The sequence below is a fragment of the Loxodonta africana genome, chromosome 6 (genome assembly GCF_030014295.1).
Source record: "Loxodonta africana isolate mLoxAfr1 chromosome 6, mLoxAfr1.hap2, whole genome shotgun sequence".
NCBI classification, from domain to species: Eukaryota; Metazoa; Chordata; class Mammalia; order Proboscidea; family Elephantidae; genus Loxodonta; species Loxodonta africana.
Window position 1 is genome coordinate 21,852,474 of NC_087347.1, and position 9,162 is coordinate 21,861,635.

The window sequence follows — 9,162 nt, forward strand, 5'->3', positions numbered from 1 at the left end:
AACGAGTCTTCCTCCAATCCTGATGCCCCATTCTTCTTAATATAGTCCAGCTTCTCTGATCATTTGCTCAACATACAGACTGAGGAAGTGTGGTAAAGTGATACATCCTTGACACACACCTTTTCTGATTTTAAACCACACAGTATCTCTTTGCTCTGTTTAAACTACTGCCTCTTGATCTTTGTACAGATTTCTCATGAGCAAAATGAAGTGTTCCAAAATTTTCATTCTTCACAATATCATCCACAATTTTTTATGGTCCACATAGTCAAATGCCTTTGCATAGCCAATAAAACACAGGTAAACATCTTTCTGGTATTCTCAACTTTCATCCAGGATCCATCTGACACTAGCAATGACATCCTTTGTTTCGTATCCTCTTCAGAATTCAGCTTGAAATTCTGTCAGTTTCTTGTTGATGCACTGCTGCAATGGCTTTTAAATAATCTTCAACAAAATTTTCTTTGTGTGCGATATTAATGATAATGTTAGATAATTTTTTTATTTAATTGGGTCACATTTCTTTAGAATAGGCATAAACATGGAGCTCTTGCAGAGGGTTGGCCATGTAACGGTCTTCCAAATTTCTTAACATGGGCAAGTGAGCTATTCCAGTGTTGCATCCATTTGTTGAAATATTTCAATTGGTATTTAGTCAATTCCTGGAGCCTGGTTTGTCATCGATGCCTTTGGTGAAGCTTTGATTTCTTCCTTCGTACCATTTGTTCTTGATCATATGCTTCCTCCTGAAATGTTTGAAGATCAACCAATTCTCGTTGGCACAGTTACTCTGTATATTCCTTCCATCTTCATTTGATGCTTCCTGGGTCGTTCAATATTTTGCCCATAGAATTCTTCAGATTGCAACTCAAGGCTTTACATGTTAATTTGAGCTTTAAACTTTCACATAAAGCACAATAAAAAAGAAGGAAAAGAATTTGGTGAACTTTTGGAAATCTGTTTTTTGATTTGAATTTCATACTGAATTTTAAGCATATTTTAATGAAGAATCCAAACTGACAAAATTTGAGCTGTTTTTACCCTTTCTTTACATCATCTATATCACCTAGAAATATCATCACTTTCAGTTTGATCAAACCACAATGGAGATTTAAATGGCAGCATTAGCTATCTTTTAAGCATTGAATTTCTTCAAATGTCTGGTACACAAATATTGCACATGACTTACCAGAGGCAAAGTATTTCCATATTCTTTATAATATTAAGCCAGTTCCATTGAGACTTAGATGACACTTTTCCAATAAGCTCTTATTTGTTCTTATTTGAAACAAAAATTCCTTTTTCTTTACTTAACCTTCTCAGGGCAAACAGTACTAAAAGAAAATCTGTGCTTGAAAGAGTTAAAATATATCTCAGTACTCAAACTCATGGCCGTTGAGTCAATTCCAACTCAACAGCTACTCAGTAGAACAGAGTAGAACATCTCCATAAGATTTCCAAGGGTGTAGTCTTTATGGAAGCAGGCTGCTACATCTATCTCTTGTGGAGTGTCCTGTGAGTTTAAACAAATGATCTTTTGGTTAGCAGCCAGTCTTGTACTTCTTATCTCTTAAATTTGTAGAGAAATTTAAGAGGTAGTAAGTACCACGATTTGCAGAGAAAGTTAAGAAGAGCCAGTGATCTTTTTTCCTATGTATATGTGCTAAAATTTACTTAACTCACACTTAGTAGCAAATGGTATTAGTTACTTAGAAAATCTCTTATCACATACAGCTTACAATATATACATTAAGTGAATAAATAAATAACAAAATTTAATATCTTAATATTTAACTGTTTTGTGTTATGTTTAATTTGCTTGAAGATATAGACCTGGCCTATTTCTAGGAAATTTTATTCCTAGATATGTATTTATAAAAGCCTCTCATTACACGGAAATTCAATGGAGCACATGAAATATCATTATTATACAACTTACAAATAACAAACCGATTTGCCTTATATGTAGCTCAGCGTTTGGACCACAAAATTTTTGTCCTTTTTTGGTTCATTTACTTTTGACCTGGGTTCCATGACTAACTTCACAAAGTCTGAGATAAATGTAGATGCCAGTGAAATGAAAACTGGCTGATCCTATACCATGCCCATGATTGTTTCTGGATTGGACCATTGTCATCCATAGGGTTTACACTGGCTGATTTTCGGAAGTAGATTACAAGGCCTTTCTTCCTAATGCGTTGTCTGGATGTTCCTCTGAAGCCTGTTCAGCATCATAGCAAAACACAAGCCTCCACTGACAGGCAGGTGGTTGGTGCACATGAGGTGCCTTGGTCGGAAATAGAATGAAGGTCTTTCACGTGGAAGGTGAGAATTCTACCACTCAGTGGTTTATTTAGTGCAATAAATAATTTAGTGGTTGTATTAGATTCCTAAGTCTTCTGTAACAAATTAACACAAACTGGGTGACTTAAAACAACAGAAATCTGTTCTCTGAAATTCTATGTGCCACCAGTCTGAAATCAAAATACCAGCAGGGCCCATCTCCCCTGAAATCTCTAAGGGTGAATCCTCGCTTGCCTCTTCAGCTTCTGGTAGCTTCAAGCTTCCTTGGTTTAATTATCCCTTCCAAGATTTCATAGGTTACCTGAAAGCTGTTTTTGTTAGTTGCCATTGAATCAACTCTGACTCATTGACACCCCATGTATAAGAGAACCAAACATGCAGAGGTGAGGCAAGATGTCAAAGTAAGTAGCTGCTCCTATTTATCCCCCAGCAACTAACCAACTAAACAACGAATAATAACAAGCACAAACAGAGATCTAATAACTCTGGATGGCAGCTGAGTTTTCAGAGAGTCAAGGTGAGTCCTGAAACAGGGGAGAGGAAGAGTGGGAGTGGCACAGAAAGCTCAGATATTCTGTCTACAGACACCTAGAAGACTTGGCATGTCACATCCATTCGGAACAAGGACAGGCAACACTCCAAACAAAGACATAGGATGAGAGGTAACTTGTAGCCCATTTTTTAAGGCAGCACAAATTGGCTTGGGATTCCATGTGCTGTGCACTTGGGAGGGTACAAAGGGAGACTGAGGAGCTGTGAAAGAATGCTTTAGGATCTTGCAAGGGCCTGAAACATACAGGCTCTATGATCTAGAAATACTGAAAAGATGCACGCTCCAGCCTCCCGCCAGGGCAGAAAAATACTTCAGACTGGCAACACAGAATGAAACAACAGACTCCTTGCCCTTAGCGGTATTCTGAGAGAGAGCCTGATCAGGGGCTCCCATGAGGGAAAAACATTAAGCACTCCCCACCTTTGTTGTTGTTGTTAGGTGCCGTTGAGTCAATTCCAACTCATAGAGACCCTGTGCACAACAGAATGAAACACTGCCCCGTCCTGCATCATCCTTACAATCATTGTTATGCTTGAGCTCATTGTTGCACCACTGTGTCAATCCACCTCGTTGAGGGTCTTCCTCTTTTCTGCTGACCCTGTACTTTGCCAAGCATGATGTCCTTCTCCAGGAACTGATCCCTCCTGACAACATATCCAAAGTATGTAAGATGCAGTCTCGCCATCCTTGCTTCTAAGCAGCATTCTGGTTGTACTTCTTCTAAGACAGATTTGTTCATTCTTTTGGCAGTCCATGATATGTTCAATATTCTTCTCTAACACCACAATTCAAAGGCATCAATTCTTCTTCAGTCTTCCTTATTCATTGTTCAATTTTCACATGCATATGATGTGATTGAAAATACCACGGCTTAGGTCAGGCACACGTTAGTCTTCAAGGTGACATTTTTGCTTTTCAACACTTTAAAGAGGTCCTTTGCAGCACATTTGCCCAATGCAATGCATCTTTTGATTTCTTGATTGCTGCTTCCATGGCTATTGATTGAGGATTCAAGTAAAATGAAATCCTTGACAAATTCAACCTTTTCTCCTTTAGCTACTGAAAGTGGAGCCCAACCACTAACATCAGAGTCTAAGGCCAGGGAGAAAAACCCTTGCATATCCATTGAGCTGCAGAGGCCAAGCCATCCCAAATTCCACATAAAGCAGTAAAGGAAACCAACCCGAAGTGTACTCTAAGGGCCATAGCCAAAACCTCAGAGGAGAAAGGAAGCTAACACACCAGAAAACTAAGCCACTTCACGGTGAGACAGCTAGAATAATCACCCAGAAATTTAAGCACCAAAAACTGACTCAGCACTAAAAAAACAAAGTATAAGCATGCCTCTAGTGATTGATACGAAAAGAGGGTGTACCTATATATAAAAAGCATAATTCACTCAAATATCAGAAAACTTAGAATTTAAACTATTAAACAAACAGAAAAAAACCCAAAAAGTCCCAACTTCAAAAAAAAGTAAAACACAAAAAAAAATCACAAGAGAAGAAAGACCAAAAAAAAAAGGAAAACAAGAAAAGGAAATTTCTCTTATGGAGAACAGGTTAATGGAAAATATAGAGAACGTCTAGGCAATAAGGCTACATATGGTTAAAGAAAAAATATATAAATAAATTAAATAACAGAAAGCAAAGTAATGGAGAACAGGGAACAAATGGAGCACGAAAATGAGAAACTTTATGAGGAAATTCAAAACATCAAAAAAATAAAGAAATAAAATAACCAAGAAAAGTACTTGAACTTATGAATAAAGCAATTTAATTAAAAAATCCAAGAGAAACACTCAATAGAGTTGAAGAAACAGAAGATAGAACACGTGAAATAAGTGATAGAATAAATGAACTTATCAAGTCTCCAGAGAAAAGAAAAGCAAATAAAACCACACTGAAATATGGGATTCAATCAAAAAATCTAATATTAGAATTATGGAATTCCACAGCACCATGACAATAATAAAGGCATTGAAAGAATTTCCAAAGAGATAATCAGAGAATTTCCCAGACCTACAGAGAGAACCAAGCCTATATACAGGAAGCTACATGCACTCCAAATAGAGGAAATACAAAAAGGTCAACCACACTCTACATCCTAAGAAAATTCTCCCCCCTCAAAAAAAAAAAGACAAGAGAATTCTGAAATCAAATGAGAAAAACAGAATATTACAAACTGTGGGAGCATTATAATAATCAGTGCAGATTATTATCAAGAAATTCTAGAGGCTAAAAGACAATGGAGCAACTTATATAAAATATTGAACAAAAAGAATTGCCAAGCAATAATTCTTTACCCAGCAAAGTTGTCATTCAACAACGAACGGGAAGTCAAGACATTCCCCAAAAAAAGAAGCTTTGAGAATTTGCCAGTACCAGACCAGCTGTGCAAGTATTACTCAAGGAATTCTCCAAATAGAAAGGCAAGGACATTAAACAACTACTCATATCTATACATGGAAGCAAATAAATAAGAGAGAGAGAGTGAGATCTCCCAAATGTAATAACAAGGGCAATATAAGGACTAAATACACATTTTCAGGGAATAAATTCAACAATTTAATACCAAATAAAAACAACATCAAGGTCAAAAGAAATAAAAACAAAGTATCCTATTGGATATAGGAGGTAGAATGATGTTAATGTGGAGAATCACCTACAGAAATGTGGGAGGAATGAGTGAATCAGGAATAGGTTTAATACGTTAAGGTTTATGTTATCTGCTGTTTGTATGTTAAATGTGTTTTAATTGCAAGTTGTGTTACATAGTATGTGTGGTAACTACTAAAAAAATTACCTAGAAAAATACACAGAAGAAAAGAAGGAAAAAATTAAGAAGGCTTAACACAAGACAGTAGCCAAATACAAATATGAAAAATGATAATAAAAAGACAAAGGAGATATGAAACACTCAAAAAACAAATAATGAAAAGAATGAAGTAGATGCTTGGTTTAAATGAAAATTTTCCTTCAGTGTAAATTGTCTAAACTCCCCATGCAAAAGGCAGAGAGTGGTAAAATGAATTAAAAAAAAAAAAAAAAGACATGATCCATCCTTTTGCTATCTCAAAAAAACACCGTAGACATGAGGACACAGACTGAAAATAAAAGAATAGAAAAAAATTCCATGCAACCAGTAAACATAAGGATAAAATAGACTTTAAAACAATCTATTACAAGATATAAGGAAGGACAATTACATAATAATAAAAGAAGCAACCCGGGGAGAATACATAACAACTATAAAAATTTAGGCATTTAACAGCAATGCTCCAAAATACATAAAGAAATACTGATAATATGAAAGGAAAAAAAAAAGGCAACTCCACCATAATTGCTGGGAAATTCAACTTGCTGTTTTCAATTCTAGATGGAAAATCTAAAAGGAAAATCACTAAGAGCATTGTGATCTTAAATAAAACTGTAAGTCATTTAGACCTAATGAACACATGTGGAACACTCCATCAATCAGCAGAACAATCTACATTTTCCTCTAGTGCACAAGGATCATTTTCCTGAAAAGACTGTATGTTAGGACACAATGCAAGTGTCAACAAATTTAAAAAGATTGAAAGCGTCCAAAGAATCTTCTCATACCATAATGGTATGAAGCTAAAAATCAACAGTAGGAAAATTTAGGAAAAAATATAAATATAAATACATGGAAACTAAGCAACACACTCTTTGGTTGTAGAAAAATCAAGAGTGAAAGTTAAAAAAAAAAATCTTAGAATAAAATGAAAACAGAGCATATCAAAACCTTTGGGACACAGCAAAAACAATTCCCAGGGGAAACTCATAGCAATAAATGCCTACATTAAAAAAGAAAGATTCAAAGTCAAAAACTTGAAAAAATAGAAAAAGGAAAACTACCAGAAAAAAGGAAATTATAAAGATTGGGGCAGAAATAAACAATAATAAAAACAACAGAAAGAATCAACAAAACCAAAAGGTGGTTGTTTGAAAAAATCAATAAAATAGACAAAACACTAGGTAGACTGACAAAAGAAAAAAAACAAGAAGAGGCAGATAACCAAATTAATAAATGAAGCTGGAAACATTATAACTGATCTAACTGAGATAAAGTTGATCATTACAGATTACTATGAAAAAGTGTACTCCCGCAAATTTGAAAACCTCTAAACAAAATGGAAAAATTTCTAGATATACACCACCTGCCTGTACTTACAACAAACTAAGGTAGAAAATCTAAACAGATTTATTACAGAATAAGAGACTGAAGATGCCATAAAAAAAACTGTCAACAATAACAACAACAAAAAAACAGAACAAATAGCTACCTTACGGAATTCTATCAAACATTCAGAGAAGAACTGACAACGATTCTCTTCAAACTCTTCTAAAACCTAGCAGAGGAAGGACCAATCCCTAACTTTTTCTATGAAGCCAGCGTAACCCTGTTACCTAACACAAGGCTATTTTGATTACAGAGGTTGTATAGTGTGTTTTGATATTGTGGCATATGAGCTCTTCTGTTTTCTTCTTCTTCAATATTACTTTAAGTATCTGTGGTTTCTTTTCTTTCCATGTGAAGTTGGTCATTAGTTTTTTGTTTGTTTTCCTTTCATTTCAGTAAAGAACGTTGTTGGGTTTTGCATCTGGATTGCATCGTACCTGTAGGTCTCTTAGGCCTTCCAATCCATCAGCATGAAATGTCCTTCCATTTATGTTGGCCTCTTTCAGTCTCTTGTAGTAGGTTTTTTTTCTTTTGTTTTGTTTTATAATTTACATTGTATAAAACTTGTATGCACCTGGTTCGGTTAATTCCTAGGTATATGCCCTTGGTCATGTTTAGTAATTTCCCTTCTGTTTTGCTGAGAGTTTATTTCAGGAAAGGTGTTGAATTTTACCAAGTGTGTTTTCTATGTCAATTGATATGATCATATGCTTTTTTTTTCTTTGTTTTATTTATGTGGTGGATTGTACTGATCAATTTTATAATGTTGAACAACTCTTGCAGTCCTGGTATGAATCCCACTTTGTCATGGTGTATGATTTTTTTTTTTTTTTATAATTTCCTGAATTATGTTGGCTAGAGTTTTGTTGATATTTTTGCTTCTGTGATCGTGAGGGAAACCCTGGTGGTGTAGTGGCGAAGTGCTACAGCTGCTAGCCAAAGGGTCGGTAGTTCAAATCCACCAGGCGCTCCTTGGGAACTCTATGGGGCAGTTCTGCTCCGTCCTATAGGGTCACTATGAGTCGGAATCTACTTGAAGTCACAGGATTTGGTTTTTTTGGTTTTACGATCATGAGGGATACAACCAAAACAGACCCATTGCCATCAAATTGATTCCAGATAGTAGTCTGTAATTTTCTTTTTTTGTGATGCCTTGCCTGGTTTAGGAATCAGGGTTATGCTGGCTTCATAGAAAGAGTTAGGGAATCTTTCTTCCTAGTCTATATTTTTTTTTAAGAATTTGAGTAGAACTGGTGTCAGCTCAGAAGCCCTAGAGGCATAGTGGTTAACTGCTACAGCTGCTAACCAAAGAGTCGTCAGTTTGAATCCGCCAGGCACTCCTTGGAAACTCTATGGGGCAGTTCTACTCTGTCCTATAGGGTCGCTATGAGTCGAAATCGACTCAACGGCACTGGGGAATTCCCCAGTGTAACCATCTGGCCCTGCGTTTTTTTGTTTTTTTTTTTTTCTTTTATTGTTTGTTTGTGGCAGGTTTTTTTTTTTTTTTTAATGACATCTTCAATCTCTTCTTTTGTAATGGGCCTATTTAGATTTTTACTTCTTTTTGTGTAAGTTTAGGTAGGTAGTCTGTTTGTAGGAATTGTCTATTTTATTTAGGTTTTCAAATTTCCTGGAGTACAGTTTTTCATAGTAATTTGTAACGATCCTCTTTACTCAGTTGGATCAGATGCAATGTCTCCAGTTTTGTTTCTTAATGTGGTTGTCTCATCTAGTTTTATTTTATTTTATTGTCAGTCTAGCTAGTGGCTGGTCTGTTTTATTGATCCTTTCAAAGAGCTGACTTCTGGTTTTGTTGATTCTTTCTATAGTTTTTATAATTTCTATTTAATTTATTTGTACCCTGATCTTTAATATGTCCTATTTTGACTGTTGTGTCCGAGCCATCAATAAGTTATTGTATTACTTTACGCTTGCTTACAGTGTCATAGCTTGTTGCTTTGTTTTGTTTTGGTATACCCCTATGGGTTGCTTGGGTGATCTAGCTTGATTATTTTCACCTTTGCAGCTCTTCTGTCCTGTCCCCAACTAGCTAGAGCTGTTATCAGGTATATCAGTCTAGGAGTCCATTCAGTTTTCTT